The 23,536-nt window shown below is 43.4% G+C and overlaps 1 protein-coding gene across 4 annotated transcripts in view; it reads right to left on the bottom strand.

Annotated features, from left to right (window-relative positions):
* GLS (glutaminase) overlaps positions 1-23,536 on the bottom strand; it is a 1,896,678-nt gene that overhangs the window by 1,114,225 nt on the left and 758,917 nt on the right. The window lies entirely within an intron of this gene.

The following is a 23,536-nucleotide window of genomic DNA, read 5'->3' as shown; positions in this document are numbered from 1 at the left end:
TACATATCCTCATGGAACAAGTGCTTAAAAGGTATCAAAACAGAATCACCCAGGCTGTCAGTTACAATTGGTTTAAGTTGGAATATACCATTCACCTCTGATGCTGTGTCAGCAGATCCAGTCTGTGATGGAGCATCTAGTAATTACCCTTGGCTATTTCCATTAAAAAGGGAGTACCAGCTTCACCTAGGTGAAAAGGAGTTACTAAAATGATGTCTGGCAATTCTTTCTGAGTCTTTAGTAGTACCTTGGGAATCACGGGAAAGGATGGAAATACATAAAAGATCATTTCCAACCATGGGAATGATAGAGTGTGTGTCTTCCAAGCATGGCTGCAAGGATGTCTTGAACAGAATTTTTTCAGTTGTCTGCTCTGAAAGGAAGAAACAGATTTACTTCAGGTGGATCAAGTTCTGGAAGATTTCTACATGAAGCTTCCACACGTCACAGCCTTCCAAGGATTTGCTTAGTCTGTCTGCCACTGTTTTGCTCTGACAGCATATATGAGACCCGAAGACTAAAAGAATGCTGCACAGCCAGCTTCCAGGCCATCATTACCAACCAGCAAAGAGTATATGACCTTGTATCCCCCTTGCTTTTTAAGGAACCACATCATGGCAGTGTACTCTGTGACCACTAGAAAAGGACCCTAGTCCATAAGAGGTGAAGATCTTTTAAGGTATGGCTCACTGCCAACATCTTTTTTACATTTATGTGCTTTGGCATGAACTGAGGTCCCCACTAGCCTTGCACTTGAACTCTCACGGACAATGTTCCCAAGTAAAATCCAAAGAGTCCATCTGAGCAGATTGAACTGGGATGTGAAGTGAGAGAGTCAGTCCTGTATTCAGAGACAGTTGTTCCTTCCACCAGTGCAGTTCCTCCACCAGTGCAGTTCCTGTTTCACAGTTCCTAGCACCGGTACCAGAAAATCCAAGAGAAGAAGGTACTAGGTCCAATAATTCTTCAAGTACCACTGATTTTTTCTCATGTGCAGTCTGACTAGTGGTATCATGATTTGAGAAAAACAGTTAGTTATGTACTCACCATAACGATCGATGTATGTGGTCCATCTCGCCTACATTCCTTACTCACGGGTTCGGAGCAGAGAATCGGCTCCGACTCGGCCAAATTTCTTTAGCACGAAGTCTCCAATTGGCTGGGCTAACCCGGTATCCCAAGATGCACCTCACCCTAGACCCAGATCTTGTTTGCAATCATACCAATCATAACCCATACTCAATTAACACTGGAAGAAATTCCAGCCAGACAAGGGAAAAAAATCATTGACCTTGAAGGGTCCACAGAGCTAATATTCCTCCAAATCCACTAGGAAGGGGGCAGGTGGAAGGGTACGTAGGAATGTAGGCGAGATGGACCACATACATCGATCGTTATGGTGAGTACATAACTAACTGATGTTATGTGGTCCAATCTCGCCTACATTCCTTACTCACGGGACAGCGTCCCCAGCACCTTTATCCTAGGAGGCTCATAGGAAGATACTCCTGAGAACCGTGGAACCAAAGGAAGCCCGGCCCCTAGAAGCCACGTCCAGCTTGTAATGAGTAATAAAAGTATTAGGAGAGGCCCAAGTGGCCGTAGCACAAATATCATCCAAGGAAAGCCTAGTATGGAAAGCTATTGATGTAGACATAGCCCTGGTGGAATGAGCCTTGGCGGGAAAGGGTAAAGCTCTGCCTGCTGACGAGTAGATGAATGAAATACAATCTTTGATCCATTTAGAAATTGTGCACTTGGAAATAGGACAACCTGCCCTGTTTTCTGAAAAGGACACAAACAGTTGATCAGATTTCCTAACATACTTAGTCCTATGCAAATAAAATCTCAGTTGTCTGAGCACATCCAACTGATGAAACCTGAACTCTGCTTTATTGGAAAAGTTCGGAAAGAACACTGATAGCTCAATAGATTGATGGAGATTGATAGTGGATGACACCTTCGGAAGGAAGAAAGGGTTAAGCCTCAGGGAAACTGTCCTTATGAAAGATCAAATATGGAGGTTTAATGGACAAAGCTTGAAGTTCTGATACCCTCCTGGCCGATGTAATGGCTATCAGAAAAGCCGTCTTCCAAAATACGAACTTTAAGTCACAAGTGGCAGCCGGTTCAAAGGGTGGTGACGTCATAGCTTGTAGCACAAGGTTCAGGTCCCATGGCAGTACAGGTTCTGAAAAGTAACCAAGCGCCTTTTAGAAAGGCTTTACAGAGTTTGTGGCCCATAAGAGAGGGCTCGTAAGATGTGTGAAAATTAGAAATTGCAGCCAACTGTACTTTAATGGTAGCGGGCGCGGAGCCCTGACGGAACAACATGGCTAAAAAATCTAAGACCGACAGAATTGGGGCTGTGAAGGGGTCCTACCTTGGGCCTGAGCCCAAATAGAGAATCTCCTCCATTTGCTGGAATAAATCTTCCTGGTGGAAGACTTATGAGAAGAAGACCAGATGTGCACCACTTCAGGTGAAAAGGAATGTCGTCTGACTAGCGACAGAAGTGGAGCAGCCAGGCTGTCAACCTGAGAGTTCGCAGGGATGGATGAAGGTGTCCTGACATGTGAATCAGGAGGTCCGGCACTGGACTGTCCAGTGCGCACCGTTGAAGAAAAGGGAACCATACTTGTCGAGGCCAGTGTGGAGCAATAAGGATCATCCTGCTTCCCAAGGATATGGCTTTCTGTATCACTCTTGGTAACAGAGGAAACGGAGGGAAAGCGTAGACCAGACCGGGGGGCCAATCGTGAGCTAGAGCGTCCCTGGGTGACTCCCCCTGTGGGGGGGATCAGAGTGAAGTACTTGTTGCATTTGGCATTGAGGGGGCTGGCGAAGAGATTGCAGCAAGGCTGACCCCACCTTTTGAAGATCTGAACCGCCACTCGGTTGTTCACGGACCACTCGTGAGGCATCAGAATAGCTCTGCTTAGCCTGTCCGCTATCACGTTGGACTTCCCCAGAATGTCCGTTGCCACCAGAAACCGTTGGGAAGACACTGCCCACTGCCACACTCACATGGCCTCTCTGCAGAGGGGATAAGATTTGATTCCCCCCTGCTTGTTCAGGTACCACACTACGGACATGTCTGAGTGAATTGCAATCGTTCCCTGAGGTAGAGAGTCTTGGAGTGCTCGCAACGCCAGAACCACCGCTCTCATCTCCAGAACATTGATGTGCAAGTGTACCTCGTGATCTTGCCAGGTGCCTTGGACTGTCCTGCCTAGATAATACCCCCCCCCCACCCCATCTGGGAGGCGCCCGTGGCCACCGTGGCCACTGGAGACATAGGAATCAAGCTCCTTCCTCTGTCCAGATTGGAGGAGCATAGAAACCAGAGGAGGTCCTGTTTGCATCGTTCCGTGAGAAGCATCAGGTGGGAAAGAGGAAGCTTCTGAAAGGACCACTGAACAGACAGGAGCCACTGTAGGATCCGCATGTGTAACCTGGCCAGAGGTACCAGCATGATGGTGGAGGCCATGGATCCCAACAGCTGAAGAACTAACCTGGCCTAAACTTTTCTGAGGGGCAACACTGCGTGGATCTGAGACTGCAACACTCTTATCCTGTCCTGTGGCAGAAAGGCGCACATTTGAATAGAGTCTAGCTCTGCGCCTATAAAAACAACACGCTGTGAGGGCTGCAAGGCAGACTTTTCCCAGTTCAAAATAATTCCTAGATGTTGGCAAAGTGAGACTGTCGTCTCCCTGGCTTGAACGAGCAGATGCCTGGTGGGGGCAGCGAGAAGCCAGTCGTCCAGATACAGAAACACCTGGAATCCTAGACGTCTCAGGTGAGCTGTCACCACTGCCAAACAATTGGTAAACATCCTGGGGGCTGTGGTGAGACCTAAGGGCCGGGCACGAAACCGGAAGTGACGGGCTCCTAACCAGAAGCGTAAATGACTCCTGGATGCCTTTTCCATTTTGATGTGGTAGTAGGCATCCTTGAGATCGATGGAGCACATCCATACTCCTTTCTCCAGCAGTAGAAAAATGGACTGAAGTGTGACCATCCGGAACTTAGACTTCAGAACGTAGTGATTCAGTCGACTGAGATCCAGAATGGGTCTCGGGTCCCCTGTTCTTTTCGGCACCAAAAAGAGTCGTAAGTTCCTGATCCGACATGGTCTGAGGGGACTGGTTGGATGACTCCTTTTTCTAGCAGCTTTGCAACTTCTAGTGCTGCTTGATCCCGTTGACTGGGTGGGACGTCCGGGATCCTTCTGACTGGGGGGGGGGGGGTCGACGCAAAGGGAATAGAGTAACCCCTGGTAACTATTCGAAGCACCCAACGATCCTGGGTGATGCTTTCCCAGGCTTCCAGATGCAATGAAATTCGGCCCCCGACTGGCTCTGGAATAGCACAGTCGGGCAACGCCTCAGGAACGCTGGAAGGAAGAACTGCGAAAGGAATCGAGGTCTCCCGAGTTGCGGGGGCCTCCTCTGCCTCTAGGACAGCGTCTTCCAGAATAACCCCCCCCCCCCCGCCTCTGGAGGGTGACTCACCTTGAGCTGCGGGAAAGGGCCTCTGAGACTTTTTGAACCACATTTTCCCTCCTCTCTGAGCCTTGGGATAAGGCCTAGAAGGGAGAGAAAAACGGGCCCCTACGGCAGATAGGGTCTTTCCCTCCTATTCGCATCCGGTGAGGGTGTCTTTCACTTTGGGTCCGAAGAGAGAGGACCCATCAAAGGGGGCGTCAGTGAAGGAAGACTTAAAGGCCTCCGCGAAATGACACAGGCGCATCCAGGCTTGCCTTCTAAGAGCTACGCCTGAGCTAGCTGCCCTACTCACCCCTTCAGCTGCATAAGATATGAGCCTCATAGACGAGTTGACAATGGAACCTAGGGTAGACAACTGGGCATTAACAGTCTGCGCTACCGCCTCAGGCATGTTACCCGTCAGAACATCTCCTAGCCCCTCCAGGAGATCTCTTTGGAGCCGAGTGAAATGACAGAGGTAATTCAACGACCTTAAGGTAAAGGTCGCCGAAGACAGGGTACGCTTCCCATACCGGTCCATACTCCTGGACTCCTTGTTAGGAGGATGGACTGAAGAAGAAGCCTCTGCAACTTCCTGCTGAGTGGCTGCCGCCACCACCAAGGCATCTACCGAAACCCCTTTGGTATGGAACTCTTTGCCCGGGGGAGCAGATAGAAACTTGTTTGGACGTCTGGGTACCGGTTCCACGGAATCAGGGTTCTCTCACACCCTTCGACAAATCACGTCCAGGAGTTCGTCGAAGGGTGGAGACACCCAGGAGGCGGAGGGTTGAGCTCCGAAGGCCTTGAGGAATACAGACTCCTCCTCAGAGGGGGTCTTGGAAGGCCAGTCGCCTCTCTGCCTCAAAATCTCTAGGATGTCGGAGAAAGAGACATCATCGGAGGATGACTTGGGAGGACCCCTCCGACTCCTCGTGGTCGGTATCGGAAGTGAGGGACTCGTCATGGGAGTCTATGTGCTTCCTCTTGCACAACTTCTTACTAGGGGGCTCCTCAGGCACCGACTCTGAGGGGCCCTCAGAAAGTAGGGGACCGCTCAAGGGGGTATCCCCAGACCTTCAGGCTCCACCATCCAAGGATAGGGGGGTGTCAGAGGCTCTAGCCGGGGTGCAAGGGGACGGAGTGACCGATCCAGGTGATGTAACTGACGATCTGGACAGTGCGCTCCTCATGGCCTCGAAGGCAGGTCCCCCGAATCCGAGGACCAACCTGTCTCCGAGACCACGACCGGAGTGGGGATTCCCCGAGCCAAAGCACCGAGAGGGAGGCTCGGAACAGACAGTAGTCCCGAGGTATCCCCCTCAGGTCCAACTGAGGAAACCAGAGTAGCGAAACCAGAGGACGGAACCGACATGGTTGGAGCCGACGCCGGTACCGATAGACTCACATGGGGTATCGGAGCCATCACGAGAACATCACTCGGCGCGGAGCACTCCGGCTCTGACGACACATGGGTGCTCAGAGGAGGAATCACAGGTACGAGAATGGGGACTGGCTTCGGAGCCGACTGGGTCGGAGCCGAGAACAGTTTTGCTAGCACCGGCGACTGCAGGAGCCTCTGGACCACCCTATCCACATCCAAATCAGACAGCCTAGAGGTTTTGGAGGAAATAGAAGGAGATCGGGATCTCCTACCCGGAGACACATGCCTGACACTGGGTGACCAGCTCCGAATAGGCTCCAATAATATCGGAGCCGAAGTTGACTCCAGCACCACTGATACCTCCTGCGGCCCCGAGGACAATGGAGCTGAGGAGGTAGTATCCATAATCGAGATAGTCTCCTGCAGCCCCGAGGACATTGGAGCCGAGGAGGCAGCAACCACTATTTTAACCTTCTCCGGGGGCTCCGAGGAAGCAGACGGAGCCGGAGATCTCTTCTTGGCCTTGGAAGGCTTAGATTTAGGACTGGAAGAAGAATCTAAGGACTCCTCAAAAGAGGGCTTAATCAGGCCCTTCAAAATCAGTTTATTTTTTCTTTCCTGCAGTACCCTCGCGCTAAAAGCGTGGCAGAAACTGCAGGACTCCTGCAGGTGAATAGCCCCAAGACAATACACACAGATGGCATGGCCATCCGTAATAGACATTTTGTAGCCACATTTAGTACACTTTTTAAACCCGGAGGGTTTATGCTCCTTCTGCTCTTTAGACATGGTAAAAAATAACAGCACAAACCGACGACGACACAAGAGGAAGGCGGGAAAACAAACACCACTAACGGCCAAGGAACTCTAAATCAAATGTTTCTTGGAGTAGCAGGAAAAGACAAGAACAAATCCAACTACAGTTTTAACACCAGAAAAACAACATAGGAGAGGACTAAGTCCTCTAACTTAAACGGGCCTAGCCCGCCAAACAAAGGGATACCACAAACACCCAATCTCACTAACATTCACAATGAAACTTAGACAAGGAGAAAACTAGCTATTAAAATAGCTTTTGTAAAATAACAGACTGCTAAAATACTTAGAAAAAGTATTTGAAAGGGTACTTAGCCATAGCCAAGCGAGACCACGTCCTAACTCTACGAGTTAGGCAAACGAGATCTGGGGCTAGGGCCAGGTGCATCTTGGGATACCGGGTTAGCCCAGCCAATTAGAGACTTCGTGCTAGAGAAATTTGGCCGAGTCGGAGCCGATTCTCTGCTCCGAACCCGTGAGTAAGGAATGTAGGCGAGATAGGACCACATAACATCTCTTGTTGAGGCCACTTCTAGAAAAGAGAAATACAAGAAAATGCCCTAATTCAGAATTTTGTTTTCCGGTACGAAGGCTATCCTTTTAATTGTGTCTGTCCAACACCCTAGGAAAACAATTTGAGAGGGTGCGATGAAAGACTTCTGCAGGTTCAATTTGATGCCTTGGTGGGAAAGGAGGGATTTAGCCTTGTCTAAGAACTTTAAGCACCTAAATACACAATCTACAACAAATCAGCAAGTCATCTAAATAATGAAAAATGTGGATGCCTAGGGTTCTGCAACAGGCAACCAATGGGTCCTGACACTTTTCAAGATGCAGTAAATAGCCCAAAGGGCAATGCCCTGAACTGATAATGTATGCCAGGCAAAGCAAATCTCAAAGATTTCTAGAAATTGAGAACAAAACAAACAAAAGTGTCCCTGAGACCTACGGTCATCATGAAACAGTGGTCTGGAAGCAAAATTAGGACTGAATAAGGTGACTATTTTGAATTTTGGAATTTTCACAAATGTGTTCAGAAAGGAGAGGTCATGAGGAGTGTTCCCTTTTTTTGTATCAAAAAGATTTTGGAGTAAATCCTTTGCCTTTGCGTATCGCAGGCACAGGTACTATGACCCCAGCTTCGACCACGTGATAGAACACTGGAGGAACCAGCTCCGTCTCATCTGGTGGGTATGGGGGAATTCCCCTGAAAGATGGAAGATTTTCAATCCATTCAAGTGTACTTTCTCTGAATTATTCTCAGAACCCATTTGTTGAGACTATTTGATGCCAGGCTTGAGAGAGAGCTTGTGGGAAGGAGGAAGAGAGGAAAGGGGAGTGGGGAGCTCCATGACCTGGCACAGTCATTCCTTTGCAGGGGGTTGATTCTATTTCAGAAAGGAACTCCTCTTGTTTGGTTTCAAAAAATTATCCTACTACCATTTCCTTTTGGATTCCCGATTTTCGTTTGTTCTGCCCATTGAAGGAAGACACCTTGTTTGGTGAGAACTTCGATACATGAAACATCCTAGATACCCTATTCATTAATTTGCCCCTATCATCCCAACATTTGAGAATCTGTGTAACAGAGGTCCCAAACACCAATTCAGAACTTAAAGATGCATTCAAAATTTCGGCTTTTAAATCAGATTTGTTCTGATTACTTAACCAAGCATAGTCTCTTAAAACAAAAGAAGCATAATTTCTGAGACTGCACGTGTACATTCAAGCACAGGTCTCAAAGCATGTTTTGAAAATTGAGTCAGATTAGAGAATTTCAAACATACTTTTGCTCTGCAGGTAAGGATGCAGCAAAATTGTCCAAATTGTATGCACATTGTAAAGTAAATTTCCCAACATAGCCTTGGTAATTTAATATTCTAAAGGTTAAATTACTAGAAAGAGACACCCTTTTGTCCTGATGATCTAACCATCTTCCTTGTTTAGCAGGGGACATTGGATTAGCTGAAGCCAATGACTTTTTATTTGTGCAAGCAGCTGGGGAGACTGCAGCTGATTCAGCAGTCAAATGAGAAGAGACCTGTCATATGAAAGGATACAATATATATTTTAGGGATTGTTGGAAATCATACTGGTGTCCTGCAGTCAATATTATAAACATCTTTCAAGGCTGATAAGAGAGGGAAGAATAACAGAATTCAGCATCTTGTTCTCCATAAGGGTCATCATATACTTTGCTTAGCTATGGAGTAGTTTCCAATTCTCCGATGGAAAGGCATCACTAAATCTAGCAATCATCCGAGGAAAAGTGAACAACTGTTTAGACTTAAGCACAGATTCATACTCTGACTATACTCAGTGTCAGCTAGGAAATCATCATTGTCCTCACCAGATTCTTCCTCATTCTCTGAAACACCAGAAACGTCTCTAGACAACGTAGCACTACAGCTATGTATGGAACCCAACCACCGAATTAGGTGTCTGCAGAACACTCTTAGCTAAGGAAACCACATCAGCTTTAAAAACAGCTGTAATCTGATTATTAGATGTATGATGATGCTTTTGTTTCTTTTTTTGTGTGAACTTCACTAACAGATGAAATATTTGGGATCAGAGTATTATGCCTGTCAAGGGATCTCTTAGCCCAGACTACTCCTGCATCTAAAGGGTTTGATTCCAGCACCAAGTACTGGCTCATAGGAGGTTACTAGGCTATTGACTTTATAAGTCTAGCCATGTTATACCCTTGTTCCCTTATTCACCAAGTTGTATGGTCTATATTTGCAGTGCACGTCTATGATCAGCACTGACTGCCTTTCTCCAAAAAGAACACAGGTGACACCCTCTGAGTAAATTTACGGTCTCCCATCCAGGTGTCTAAGTTATGCTTAAACAGGGTTATTGAGGAGCTCTGTTTTATGTGACTTGGGAGTTTGTTTCAGATGACTGGCAATCTCTGGGAGACATATCTGTCTCTCCAGCATGCCCTGTTAATGTCGCAGGCTATGTTAAGATCCCTAGAGCGAGTGAATCTTGTCCCATTTGACTTACGGATGTGCAGCATTTCCATTAGGGCAGGGTCCGAGACTGATCTCTAGGCCAGGCACAAGTCATTCCTCAGCCAGGCACAAGTCATTCCTCAGCAGCCTATAAGATACAGAGTAGAGTGACAGGGCCTTCAGTCTGTCCATGTAGGTCATGTGTTGAAGGCCCTGAATTTTCTTGTTGAGAAACCTCTGAGGTCTCTCCAGCAACTGCAGGTGTCTGGTGAGGTCCATACATAAGGGAGAGTTATACTCTATTAGTGGTGTGATAAGGGATGAGCACAGGGGAGTTATAACATCCTTCGCTCTGAATACAATGTCTTTACTTATGAGACATACAACACAGAAGGCGTTCCTTACCACTGTGGATACACGGTGATTGACGTTAAGGTTGCTATCAATCCATGTTCCCAAATTTTTCACCTCAGGGTTTGAGCTAAGGGAGTACTGTTAATATTGCAATTTGCAGGGACTTCCCCTTTGCCAAAAGGGAAGATAACGCATTTCTTTGTTTAGTTTAAGTCCATGGCTTTGGCACCAATCATTTGTCTGTGTAAGCCCTTTTTGTAGTATGTCAGCATCATTGGGGAACTCAGTGATTGCACCCAGTTTGCAGTCACTGGCGAACTTGGTAAGCCACAGGCCATCTATTTTCACCTATATTTTTGAGAAATAGATTCCAAATAGTATGGGGCCTAGCACAGATCTTTGTAGTACACCACTGGTAACTGGTCTACGGGTAGAAGTGGCATCCCCAACTTTGACTATAGGTGTTCTGTTGGTTAGCCAGTTGGCTACCCATGTAGTGACATATGGGTTAATTCCCATTTTTTTTTAACTTCTCCTGATCTTTTGGGTTTCTGATAACATGAAGGGAATGGACCCCATTCCTAAGTCAAAGTACAATTAAAGTTCACGAAATTGGTATTGTTTCAATCTTTGATGTCAGCCAGAGGTGCTCTTCACAGCACCCATAATGTGCCCAGTAATGACTCCTCCTGCAATTCGCAGAGAGTTATATGGATTGATAACATATCTAAACACGATTTTCGATTTTTTATAAGACCCGTTGCTCCTACTACTATTGGAACTTTCTGGGTATCTTTCTTCCACAATGTTCTTGTTTCTGCTTGCAAATCTTGGTATTTTATGACTCTCTGTCTCCCTTTAAGCAAGACACTGTAGTCACCAGGTGTAGCGATTTCAATGATCAATGTTACTTTTGTTTTCTTTTCAGGGACCGATATATCTTGTTTCCTCTACCCTTAAAATTCATCACCCCAACAGACTTCTTAGATCCAATAATAAAAACATTCTGGAAGTGTATAAGCCTACACTCTAGCAAGACTATGGAATTCTCTTTCACCTCAAATTCAAACCATCAATAACCACTCCCTCCTTTAAAAACGTGCTCCACTCATACCTTTCTTCTTGTTGGGCATGCTAATGTTCTCATCCCACCTGAATTTCTTTCACTACATTCCTAATCTACATTCATTCCACTTCATCCTAGCTCTCAGCTCCACTATATATTTTCTCTTTTTCCTCTGAACTCCCTAACTTATCCCACATCTGCACTTGTAAGGTCCTTTCCTCCTCAACTCCTGCCATCAGCTTTTACTTATTTACTCTCCATTAATGTACACTCTTTTAAACTCTCATTATTTCTAGTCTGTAAGTCTTAGATCCTTAGTATACTGAGCATGTGTATTCTTTCATACTATAAACTAGGTAAAAGCAACAAACTACTTTTGATTACCTCAGTTAAACTTGTATATAAGTTACAAACTATGTATAACTAAAAAACGATGTCTTGTACTGTAAAACAGTACATTGTGTTGTAAAATTGTATTAGGAGCTTTTCTCTCCCGGCCTCCATTGAAAATGGGCTCATTTCTGGCCCTTGGACTATCCCGGTAAACAAACGGCAAATAATAAATAATAATAATAATAATAATGTATCTTTTGAACTGTTGGTAATGGGTGATCCCATTTGATGTAGACCATTTTTATTGATGCTTTGGGGCTCATGTTTCCAATATTTCCCACTCACTTCAATACCATAATTATTGCACAATCCCCAGAGCAACAGTCTTGCCACATTATTATGCCTTTCTATATACAGTCCTTCTGCCATTAGTATGTCACAACCAGCAACAAGGTGTGTGACTGTTTCCAATTCTGTTTTACAAACCTACATTTGTCTGTTTTACCCACATGTTCAATAGATTCTGTAAACCGTGTACATAGTCTACTATCTTGGGCCGCCAATATAAACCTTTCATATTTTGGTTTGAATTTGCCTCTCCTTAACCATTCCTGCATTCGATCCTGATCAACAAGAGGTTATTCCAGAAGTTTTCTAGACTTGTAAATATATTTATGCATTTTCCACATTTCTTGCCTTCTCATCTGATCCTTCACCTTATATTCTTTCCTTTGTTTTTTTGGCACATTCAGTTGTTGCTTTATTTTTTTTATCTACTTCTGGTTTGATTTCCATTCCTGCTTGACGCCGATATGCTTCTGCTAGACTAAGCAAGGAAGTCATCGTCAATTTATTCTCCTCATGTTTCAAAACTTTCACTATGTTTGGGTCTTGTGAGATCAGCAGATGTGTGCAGTCCCATGACTGCACATCTATACATGTAGTCAATTTCAAGGAGGCCCAAACCTCCTTCAGAACAGGGAATATATAACTTTGGTATGCACTGATTTTTATAAATCATTTGATGAGCATGAAGCATCCTTCTTGTTTTCCTCTCTTATCTATCCAACACCTTTTGGGGGCAGTCAATCACTCCAAAACTGTAAGTAAGGACAGGAACAACAAATTGGTTTATAGCTTGAATTTTGTTCCTAGATCTCAATGCTGTTTTCAGAATTAATTTAAGTCTTCTAAAACACTCCTTACTACGTTTTATTTGCATTTGTTCATGTTTTATTGTTGATCTTTCATCAATTCCCAAATAATTATACACTCCCTCTTGCTTAAGTTATTTTATATCACATTCTTATCACAGACTGATGTTTTCTTGGTGCTGCAGTTTTCCTGCTTTAAAGGTTGCTTTTACACATTTATCAAGACCAAATAACATTCTTATATCATCTGAAAAAGTTTTGACCACTTGCAGTTGTGCTTTCATTTCCACATCTGATGAGCTATACAGTTTTAAATCATCGACAAAGAGAAGAAGAGAAGTCTTTACAATGTTGTTTTCTAAGAGCCAAACTAGAGCAATGGCCTAATCTGTTAAGTAGACAGCTTAATGGGTTAAGGGCAAGACAGAATAGCAGCGGTGACAGGAAGTCACCCTGGAATATTCCACTTTGAATTTTTATCCCTGGAATAATAATTTGTCCTTTATTATGGCTTAATTACAAAGTGGTCTGCCACTGTTTCATGGTCACTCCAGTGTAATCAATCAGTGTTGTTTTATCCATGAATATGGGATACTGTCAAATGCTTTTTTTTTTAAGTCAATCCATGCCATACTTAGATTGTCTCCTTTTTACAATTCTCCATTATGACTTTATTTAGCAAGAAATTATCCTTTATTCCATATGACTTTCTTTTATTACCCTTTTGTTTTAATGCCATGATTGAATTTTCTTCTAAATGACTATTAACTCTGTCAACATCAATTCTGTTGTATAGTTTATATGTCGTCGGAAGGCAAGTTATTGGTCTATAATTTTTAGGATAACTTGCAGGTTCACTGTTAAGTAAGAGTATTGTTTTTCCTGTTGTTAACCAGGTTGGTGTCTGTTCGGGTTGCCCATACAAATAGTTCTTACTCACGGCTAAATAGTTCTTACTCACGGCTAAATCTTTGTGCAAAGATTTTAATACTTTTAGCCAGAAGTTAAGTACTGCATCTGGGCCTGCGGTTTTCCAACTGGAGGCTTTTCTTAACTTTATTTCAATCTCTCTGGCCGTTACTTCATCCCATTTCGTATCCTATACCTTTGAACTTCTTATTATTTCTTTTACTTCTTTTATCCACTTCGCATCTTTGTTATTTTCCAAAGGATCTTCATAGATATTGCTCCAAAATGCATCTACTACTTCTTTTCTGGGTGGTCTTTCAATTAATTTTGCGTTGTTTCTCAATTCTCTACAGAACATTTTGGGGTCATCAAATTGTTTATTGTGTACTTTTCCTTAATATTTATATGTATCGTCTAAGTTTTTCTGCCTGTGCTGAGATTTTCAGTTTATTTGCAATAGTGCAAGACAGATCCTGATCCATTATAACACTGCACAATGCTTTTATCAAACCTATCTTTCTGAGTATCTTTGTTGATCTGCTCCCTCTTCTATACTCTTCCAACAGTGACACCTCCTGTCTTAATTGCTTTGTAGTTTTCTCTGTTTGATACTTCCATGATGGTATTCGATCTCTCCCCTTCCTTTCCCTTACTACAATGTGTTCTTGTGGTAGAATTTTATCTGTTATTAATTCAGCTGCATAGTAATATATCCTGTTTACTTCTGTTACATTGCATGGATCTCTATGGACAGTCCTAATTACTGTGTTCATTTGTTTTGTCAAACTTCTGACTTTTTGGGTTTTATTGACCTTCTGCAGTCTATTTCTTTCATTGATCTTAATGTGTCTATCTAGGTTTATTAAATCAAGCAACTCTTCCCTTAGATAAAATGAGGGCACATTGTTTGTTCTCCACTTCCTGCAGGTATTCTATAGAAAGTTCTATAGCATCTTCCTGTGGCACATACTCTTCAATTTCATCCTGTGTCATCCATAGCTCTGTCATATGGGAACTCACTGGCTTATCAGTTCTTAACATTGACTGCAGAGTTGCCACAGTTTCCTGTTCCTTCCCTTGCTGTCCAGCTTCAAGTGAATGTTTATACTGGTTTCCAATAGAAGGCTCCAACATATATTCATATGACAATTAACCAGTTGCTTCCTGTTCATAGGTTCATAGGTAGGTACTAGGATATCGGCCCAAGGGCCTACGTCAGCCTAGCCAGCAAGATTCCATGGCTTACACCACCCAAGAAAGCTATTTTCCTGTGCCACTGTCGAGCAGACACACAGAAGTGATCCCCGAGGTGTATTTCCTATTTCCCATCCACTCACCAAGATTTTTCTTGAAGTGTGCTAATGAAGAACTTTGCTTGACATAGATGGGTAGCTTGTTCCGGAGTATAGAAAATCTCTGGGACAGGAATCTATCCCTCCAGGGTGTCCTGTTTATTGTGGTGACAAGGTTTAGGTCCCTAGAGCGTGTAGCTCAGAGGGATTGGGATTTCTTTAGGTGCAGCATGTCCAACAGCTCTGGGATTTACATAGCTTTATATGTTAGGCAGAGATCACCTTGGAGTAGGTGATATGCTATGGAGTAAAGCTGGAGTTTTTTGAGGCAGTCAGTGTAGCGCATTTGTTTGAGGCCAGTAATCCTCTTTGTGAGGTACTTCTGTGGCCTTTCCAGCTGCTGCAGATGTCTTGTGAGATGCATTCCAAAAGGGGCGTTGTACTCTATAATGGGTCTAATAGTTTCATAGTTTCATAGTACAGTACTAGGCTATCTGCCCTGGGGCATTTGTAAGCCTAGCCATAGTGATGTGGCTTTTGCCACCTCCTGAAATGGTACAAAAATGTACAGAATAAATCTAGAATACTGTGCCTCTGTCTAGTAGTGACACAATGAAGGTCCCCTTATATAATAGAATTAGTTTACTGTGCCCCTGTCTAGCAGTGACCCAGATGTGACCCCTGGGGTAAACTTTCAATCTCCCATCCACTTCATCTTGAAGAGAGTCAGTGAGGGGCTCTGCCTAATACGAACTGGGATCCTGTTCCAAACAAAGCATGGGAAGCCTTTGGGTTATGAATCTATCCCTCCAGCATGTCCTATTCATACTTGTGCCGAGGTTTAAGTCTTTAGCTCTTGTGGTCCTGATGGATTTGGATTTTTTGAGGTGGAGCATGTCCATCAAATCCTGATTGGACATGGCCTTGTACGTCAGGCAGAGATCACCCCTGAGCAGGCGGTATGCCACTGAATAGAGCTGAAGTTTCTATAGCCTGGCGGAATAAGACATATGTTGGAGACCCTTGATCCTTTTGGTGAGGTACTTCTGTGGTCTCTCCAGCTGTTGCAAGTGTCGGGTGAGGTACATACCAAATGGGGCATTGTACTCAATCATGGGTCTGATGAGGGAGGAATACAGGGGTACAGTGACATCATTGGATCTGGATGTGAATCCCTTCATGATGAGGTGTGCAAGGCAGAATGTTTTTCTAACCACTTTGGCAACGTGGGTGTCAAATGAGAGGTCGCTGTCTACTTGGGTCCCTAGGTCTCTGATTACTTTTTCCGTACTCAGTGGGTTGCTGTCTATGTGATAATTTGTGGGTACTTTGTTTTTTCCAAAAGGGATGACTATACATTTTTTGGCATTTAGTTTAAGGCCGTGACTACGGCACCAGTTGTCCGTTTCAGTGAGGCCTTTTTGTAGGATGTGTGTGTCAGCTGGTGTATCGACTATGGCGCCTAGTTTGCAGTCATCTGCGAACTTTGTCAGCCACAGCCCTCCCATGTTTGCTTTAACATCTGAGAAATAAATGCCGAACAAGAGGGGTCCCAGGACAGATCCCTGTGGGACACCACTTGTGACTGGCTTTGAGTCTGACATTGCTCCAGCGATTTTAACTTTATGGGTTCTGTCCTTTAGCCAGTTTGCAACCCATCTAGTGACATAGGGGGTTACTTTTAAGCTGTTTAGCTCATCTACGATGCCTGAGTGGGGTATTGTGTCGAAGGCCTTAGCCAAGTCCAGGTATGCTGTATGGACTGCTTTGCCCTCATCAATGGCTCTAGTGACTGTTTCGAAAAAGTCAACCAGGTTTAAAAGGCAGGATCTGCCCTTCACAAAGCCGAACTGGGTGGGGTCAAGTGTCTGTAGGTCCCCTATGTCTCTGTTTATGAGTTCCATAATGATTCTTTCCATAGCTTTGCAGACCAGGCTAGTTAAGCTTATGGGGCGCTAGTTTCCAGGGTCTGTAGAGGCACCCCCCCCTTGTGGAGTGGGGCCACTGTTGCTGTACGCCAGTGTACAGGTACATAACCCGAAGTAAGGCTAAGGTTAAATAGCATTTTTATGTGTGGGTTTAGCTCCTGTTGGAGTTCACGTAACATGCACCCCGGGATACCGTCAGGTCCCATTGATGCTGTGTTTTTTGCTTTGTTTAGGGCGGTTCTCACTTGGACATCTGAGATGACAGGGAGATTACATTCAGCTGGGATAAGTATTTCTTCTTTTGGGGGTGAAGGAGGTGAGAAGTTTGCACTGAACCGGTCAGCCAGAATGTTAGCAATATCTGTGGGTTCAGTGTATTTTTTGTTGTTGTGAACCAACTCTGAGCATATCTGAGGGTTTCCGCCCAGGTTTCTAACATAGCTGAAGAAGGCCTTGTGGTTATCTTTAGTGTCCTAAGCGATTTTTCTCTCAAAGTTTGCCTTGGATGTTTTTATGAGAGAACGTAGTTTTCTGCTAATGTTGATCAGAGACGTCTTCCCTTCATGGGATTTCGCTCTGACGTGCAGTAGCTTCCTTCTTTTGTTATACAATTTGTTTATGGCTGGGGTCCACCAGACATGAGTGTCGAGTAGAGGGGAACAATGACCTCTTTTTTCCTGGATGAGAACCCTTTTATGATGAGGTGTGCCACGTAGAAGGACTTCCTGACTACTGTGGCGATGTGACTATCAAAGGAAAGACTACTGTCCACCGGGTCCCAAGGTCTCATCATGCATTCGGTGTTAAGTAGATTGCTGCCTATGTTGTAGTTCATGGGTACAGAGTTTTTACCAAAGTGGATGACACTGCACTTTTTGACACTGAGCTTGAGGCCATGGCTCTGACACCAGGCATCTGTCTCAATGAGGTCCTTCTGTAGAATATCCACATCATTTGGGGACTTGACTATGGCTCCTAGTTTGCAGTCATCTGTGAACTTTGTAGCCAGAGGCCTTCTGTGTTAACCTGTACTTCAGAGAAGTAGATACCAAACAGGAGAGGTCCCAGGACGGAACCCTGTGGTACTCCACTTGTCACTGCTTTGAGGTCACATTTGCAGTCTGCAACTTTTACAGTGTGGGTTCTTGTCAGTGAGCCAGTTGGCAACCCATCTTGTGATGTAGGGATTTATACCTAGTTTAGTGAGTTAAACTATTATTCCAGAATGGGGGATGGTGTCGAAAGCCTTGGCGAGTTCAAGATAGGCTGTGTGAACCACCTTACCCTCATGCACGGCTTTGGTGACTGCCTCAAAGAAGTCGATCAGGTTCAGGAGGCATAATCTGCCTTTCACAAACCCGAACTGGGTGGGATTCAGAGTTTGGAGGTTACCAATGTCTTTGTTTATGAGTTCCATGATGATACGTTCCATGGCCTTGCAGACCAGGCTCGTCAGGCTAATAGAGCGATAATTCCCAGGATCAGTGGTGGCTCCCCCTTTGTGGAGTGGGATAACTGTTGCTGTGCACCATTCAGTGGGCACAAAGCCTGATACAAGGCTATTATTGAACATGGTGCTTAAGTGGGGAGCCAGTTCGTTCTGAAGTTCATGTAAAACGCAGCCTGGGATGTTGTCCGGTCCCACGGATGCTGTGTTTTTGGCTTTAGAGAGTGCAGCTTTTACCTGCGTAGTTGTGATTACAGGGACTCTGCATTCTTCCTGTATAGATATGGACCCTTTAGGGGGAGAGAGGGGGGTAAAGTTAGCACTGAACCGATCTGCCAGGATGTTGGCAATATTAGTTGGTTCCGTAATTTGTATGCCTTTGTGCTGTAACTCAGAGCAGATCTGGGTGTTGCCATCTAGATTCTTGACATAGCTATAGAATGCTTTGTGGTTGTCCTTGGATTTAGTGACAATTTTGTTTTCGTGCTAGCTTTGGAGGATCTTATAAGGGATCTCAGCTTCTTACTGAGTTCCACTGGTTTCCCCTTAATTTGGATGCCTGTTGCTCTACTCTGCTGTGGTGCTTTCTGAGTTAGATTTTCTACACTGAATCCTTCACTTCGCAGGCATTCCATAACTTCAGGTTCTAGTTCTTTAACTTCTCCATTACTAATCTTCTTTTCTACTTTTCCTCTTTGTCTTCTTATTTTTTGTATTGTAAAGTTTTCCATGTCCAGATTCCTTTGCCTGTGCTTCTCTTCAAATATCTTTGGTGCTGCTCTTTTTGTACTGATTAGTTTTGCTTTCTCTTTTGCATAAATATCACACAATATTAAATCTCTTTCTTTCCCATGTCCACATTTTCTCATCCTATGTCACCTGATCTTTCTGTTTCACCTTACTCTGGGGACTCGTTTCATCATACTGTGATTTAACTTGTTAGACTTTCTACACCAATCCTTTACTTCGCAGGCATTCCATAACTTCAAAATTTTTTTTAGCTTCTACTTTTACTAATCTTTTCTACATTCCCTCTTGGTGAATGTAAAATTTTCCAGGTCTGGATGCCTTTGCCTGTATTTCTCTTTGAATATGTTTGGGGCTGCCATTTTTGTATCGATTAATTTGGTTTTCGACTTTGCATAAATATTGCACCATATCACATCTTTTTCTTTCTATGTCCATATTTATTTTTTGTACTTTTCAAAAATATCTAGGTTTTGTTGTTTATACTTTCGCACTTCCTCAGATGGTTCTTTTTCCAAACAGATCAAAGTTTCATGGCCTATATAATGTTTTCCACAAATATGTTGCATTAGTGAACACAATTTTTTTATCTGAAGCTTCCGACACTTTTTTGTGTGGAAGTATTTTTCTTTCCTCTAATTTCTCTCTCAATCTTTTTTTATATCTTGTGTTTGGAAATTCTGGGCTTTTTGCATAATAATAACAATACATAATTTATTTCTTATCCTCAATAGTCCACTCTTATCTTCTGTGATTTCTGTAGACTGGGCTATCCTCCCCCTGGGCCTGGCCTGGCCCCATTGTAGGAATGTTTCCGTATTTTGAGGATTCTACACTGTCATTTTTTCCAGTCCTGGCGTCACGCCGCCTACCAAGATTGGGAACTTTTTTATCATGGGTCTTGTGCACCCCGCTATCTTTTTAAATTTTTGACCCACTTCTGTCCATGTTATTTGCTATATAAAAATAGTCTACATATCAGTGTCATCTTGGTGAGATTTTGTGAAAAACAGGGTCCACCTCATGAAGATACTAACCAAGGCATGAGGATGAATTCAGTTTCAGCAATACAACTCTCCTTTCCTTGCTGACCTCTATCTCCATTCTGACCCCCCTCTCCCAGCTGGTTGAGTTTCTCAATGATGCCTGAGTGGGGGATTGTGTCAAAAGCCTTGGCCAAGTCAAGATTGCCTGTATGTATTTGTTTTGCCTTCATCCAGGGCTTTGATGACATTCTCGAAGTTATCCACCAGGTTTAAGAAGCATGAATTACCCCTTAACAAAGCCAAACTGGGTTGGCTCAAGAGTTTGAAGGTCACCTATGTCTTTATTCCATGATGATCCTCCCCATGGCCTTGCAGATAAGGCTGGTTAGGCTTATAGTTCCCAGGGTCAGTTGATGAATCCCCTTTGTGCAAGGGAATTACTGCTGCTGTTTTCCACTCTGCTGGTTCAGTCAGTACTTAGCATGTGACTGAAGAGAGTGTCAAGTGGCTCCACTAGGTCCTGGTTTACACCACTTAGTCTGGGATGTTATCCAGTCACATAGGGGCTGTGTTTTTGGCTATGGAGAGTGCGGTTATGACCTGCTCTTTGGAGATACTAGGTACAAGACTGGTGACAGGTATGCTTTGGAGTACGTCTGGTGGGGGTCAGGGGGCTGAAGTTTGTACCAAATCTGTCTGCTAACAGGTTGGCAATGTCCTCGGTCAGTACGAGTGGAACCATACACTACTGTTTCGGCAAAAAGCTGGGCCTTCCCTTACAGATTTCTGATGTAGCTAAAGAATGCCTTGTAATGATCCTTAGCTATAGATGCTAGTTTAGCTTTGTAATTGGCTTTAGAGGACTTTACAATATATCTAAATTTACTTGTTCAAGCTGTGGCAGGTGTCTTTCCTCTGCTGAGCCACCATCTTGTTCTCAGACATTAGTTTCTTCCTCTTGTTGTATAACCTATTTATACGATGCTGGCTTGCGTTTTCTTAAACTACTGATAGATAACAACGTAGCAAAAAAGGAACTTCTTAAAAAGGAAATCATTGGTATTGAGTCATTTTTCAGGAAAAATCTTGGTGAACAGAACTTTGGGGATTTTTTTCAAACTGTTTCTCATGAACTGGAACAATATTCTGTTGAAAACATTAACAGGAAACATTCAAAACTATTACGTGACATATCTTCTTACAACAATAATTCTGCTTTTTCGAACTTTGCCGTCCCTAACAAACTGAATAAGTTTAACAGCGTTAGAGGGCAAGGTTTTAACAATCAGAGCACAGGTTCTTACACCAAAGCTGTTTTGTCTGGCCTTCCTGGTAAAGAGGCTAGCACCGTGAACCAAGTGCCTGTTTTTTCAGGCAACGGTCAATCTGTTACCACTGACTCTTTGGGTACTAAACCTTCATTTAACGGGACTCAAGACCATGTGATTGTTGTGCCTGATGATAACCAGTCGGCAGGTGTTGAAAGTAACTTTTTATCTGCCATTGACGACAATCATGTCGTCAAAACCAAAACAGGTTCCACTTTAGGCTTAACATCAGGAACCTCTGTTGCCTCTTCTTCTTTTCCCAACAGGAAAAAACAGGCACCTTCCAAAACGGTCCTCACCAGGAGTCGGACCTTCCTGGGTTCTCAATCATCGGGGGAAGAGACTTAGAACCTCCATCTGACAATTTTAGTATTATTAATTTGTTTGAACATGTTTTTTCTAATGATGAGATTAATGTTTTAAAACTTGGTCTTAATTTTGTTCCTCATTCCAGAGCAAATTATGTTAGGACAGTCATTGATATCAAGCAATACACTAGAAAGCTGAATTTGTATTACTTGTTGCATAATGTACCTGTTTCTAACCAAGTTTTCATCAAACCTTCAGTTTTCTGTCCCAGGTTACAGCACACTATTAGGGTTTTTGAAGAGACTTGTATTCAAGACGTCGATTACATGTTAAATAACAGACCCAATTACTATAATAATTTGACCATCAATGAAAGGAAAGCCCTTAAGAATTTACAATCCATGGCTAACCAATTTAGGTTTATGAAAAGTGATAAGGGCAGTAATATTGTTATTATGGAAAGGGACACCTACTTTAAATGGATAATGGACATTCTTAACAAGAGGGATGAATATGAGATTGTTTCTCTTTTTGACATTCATCGTAGCCAACGTTTAATACACTCGCACCTGTATGAAGCTCTTATGGCCGGAGATATCAGCCACGAACTGTACGAGTTTTGTGTTGTGGAAGAACCCAGAATAGGGGTTATTTTTGGGATATCCAAAACTTACAAATCAGTAAGCCAGACCCATTGTGTCTTCCCCTCATTCAATTACTGAGGGCTTGGCTTTGTTTATTGATGCCCTTTTGGGACCTATTATTGCCAATGAACCTTCATATATTCGTGACTCTTGGCATTTTTTAAATAACATCAACACTTTTGCTTCAACACAAGGTTTCGACCCCTGCAAACACAATATGTTTACAATCGACGTAGTTTCACTGTACACTTGCATTCTGCATGATGATGGGGTCGAAGCAGTTCGAAGTTTTTTGACCATTCATTATTCTGGTTTCACTAACAATGCAATTTCCCTTATTTGTAGGTTTTTGGAGATCATTTTGGACAACAACTTTTTTCTTTTTGAACGAGTCTATTATAGACAAAAAAGAGGTGTTGCTATGGGGTCTTCAGCAGCCCCTGCCTATGCAAATTTGGTAATGTCATGGTGGGAGCGTCACTTTATTCCTTTTTTGACTAGTAAATACAATATTTCTTTCTATTCCCGTTTCGTTGACGATTTGTTTTTTATTATTGAAGGTGACATGCCAATGGTGGAGACTTTTATTTCTGACATTAATTCCTTTTCCAATTATTTGAAATTTGTCATAGGCAGCAGTGGGCTAAATGTTAACTTTTTGGATGTTTCCTTAAGATGGGACTTCAATGAAGAGAGATTTCATAGCTGTATTCATCGGAAAAAGACGTTTAATAACGGGTATTTGCACTATCGGAGCGGACATCCTAAACATGTAATTGCCAACATCCCCAGGGGGCAGTTTATTAGGGCTAGCCGCATGACCTCCAAGGAAACTGATTTATTTCACGAGTTTGAATTTATTATTTCTTTATTTCTTGACAGGGGTTATGAGAAATCAGTTTTAACTCAAACAGGAGCTGACATTTACAGTAAACGTGAAGTTTATTATCCACTCCTATTAAATTTGAATTTGGATAACATCAATCACCATCTCAACAAGATTAATAGTAAACAACCAAATGTCAATTTGATCTGCTCCCTAGAAATGAATTCAGACTGCCAACGCATTCAGCGTATTATGGCTAGAAATTGGAGAGTCATTAAAGGGAACTCGGATATTTACAATATCCTTGGGGACAAGCCTTTATTTGTCCAAAGAAACAATTTTAACTTGAAAAAGATTTTAGAAAAACACAGTAGTAGTCTTTGTAGCATTTCTACTGATAAGAAGGGTATGCACTGTTGCCATCAGTGCAACATGTGCAGATTTATTTCATTGGGACCTTACATTTCAGTTGCTTCATTTGAAAGGGTTTTGTCAGTTCCAGGTTTTGTTAACTGTTGTATTTCAGGCGTAATTTATATTGCCTTATGTTCTTCATGTACGGC

Source organism: Protopterus annectens, chromosome 6.part0 (assembly GCF_019279795.1).
Source record: "Protopterus annectens isolate FY-2018-M chromosome 6.part0, PAN1.0, whole genome shotgun sequence".
NCBI lineage: Eukaryota > Metazoa > Chordata > Ceratodontiformes > Protopteridae > Protopterus > Protopterus annectens.
Note: the sequence above shows the minus strand (reverse complement) of the source record. Positions and strands in the feature narration are given on the sequence as shown.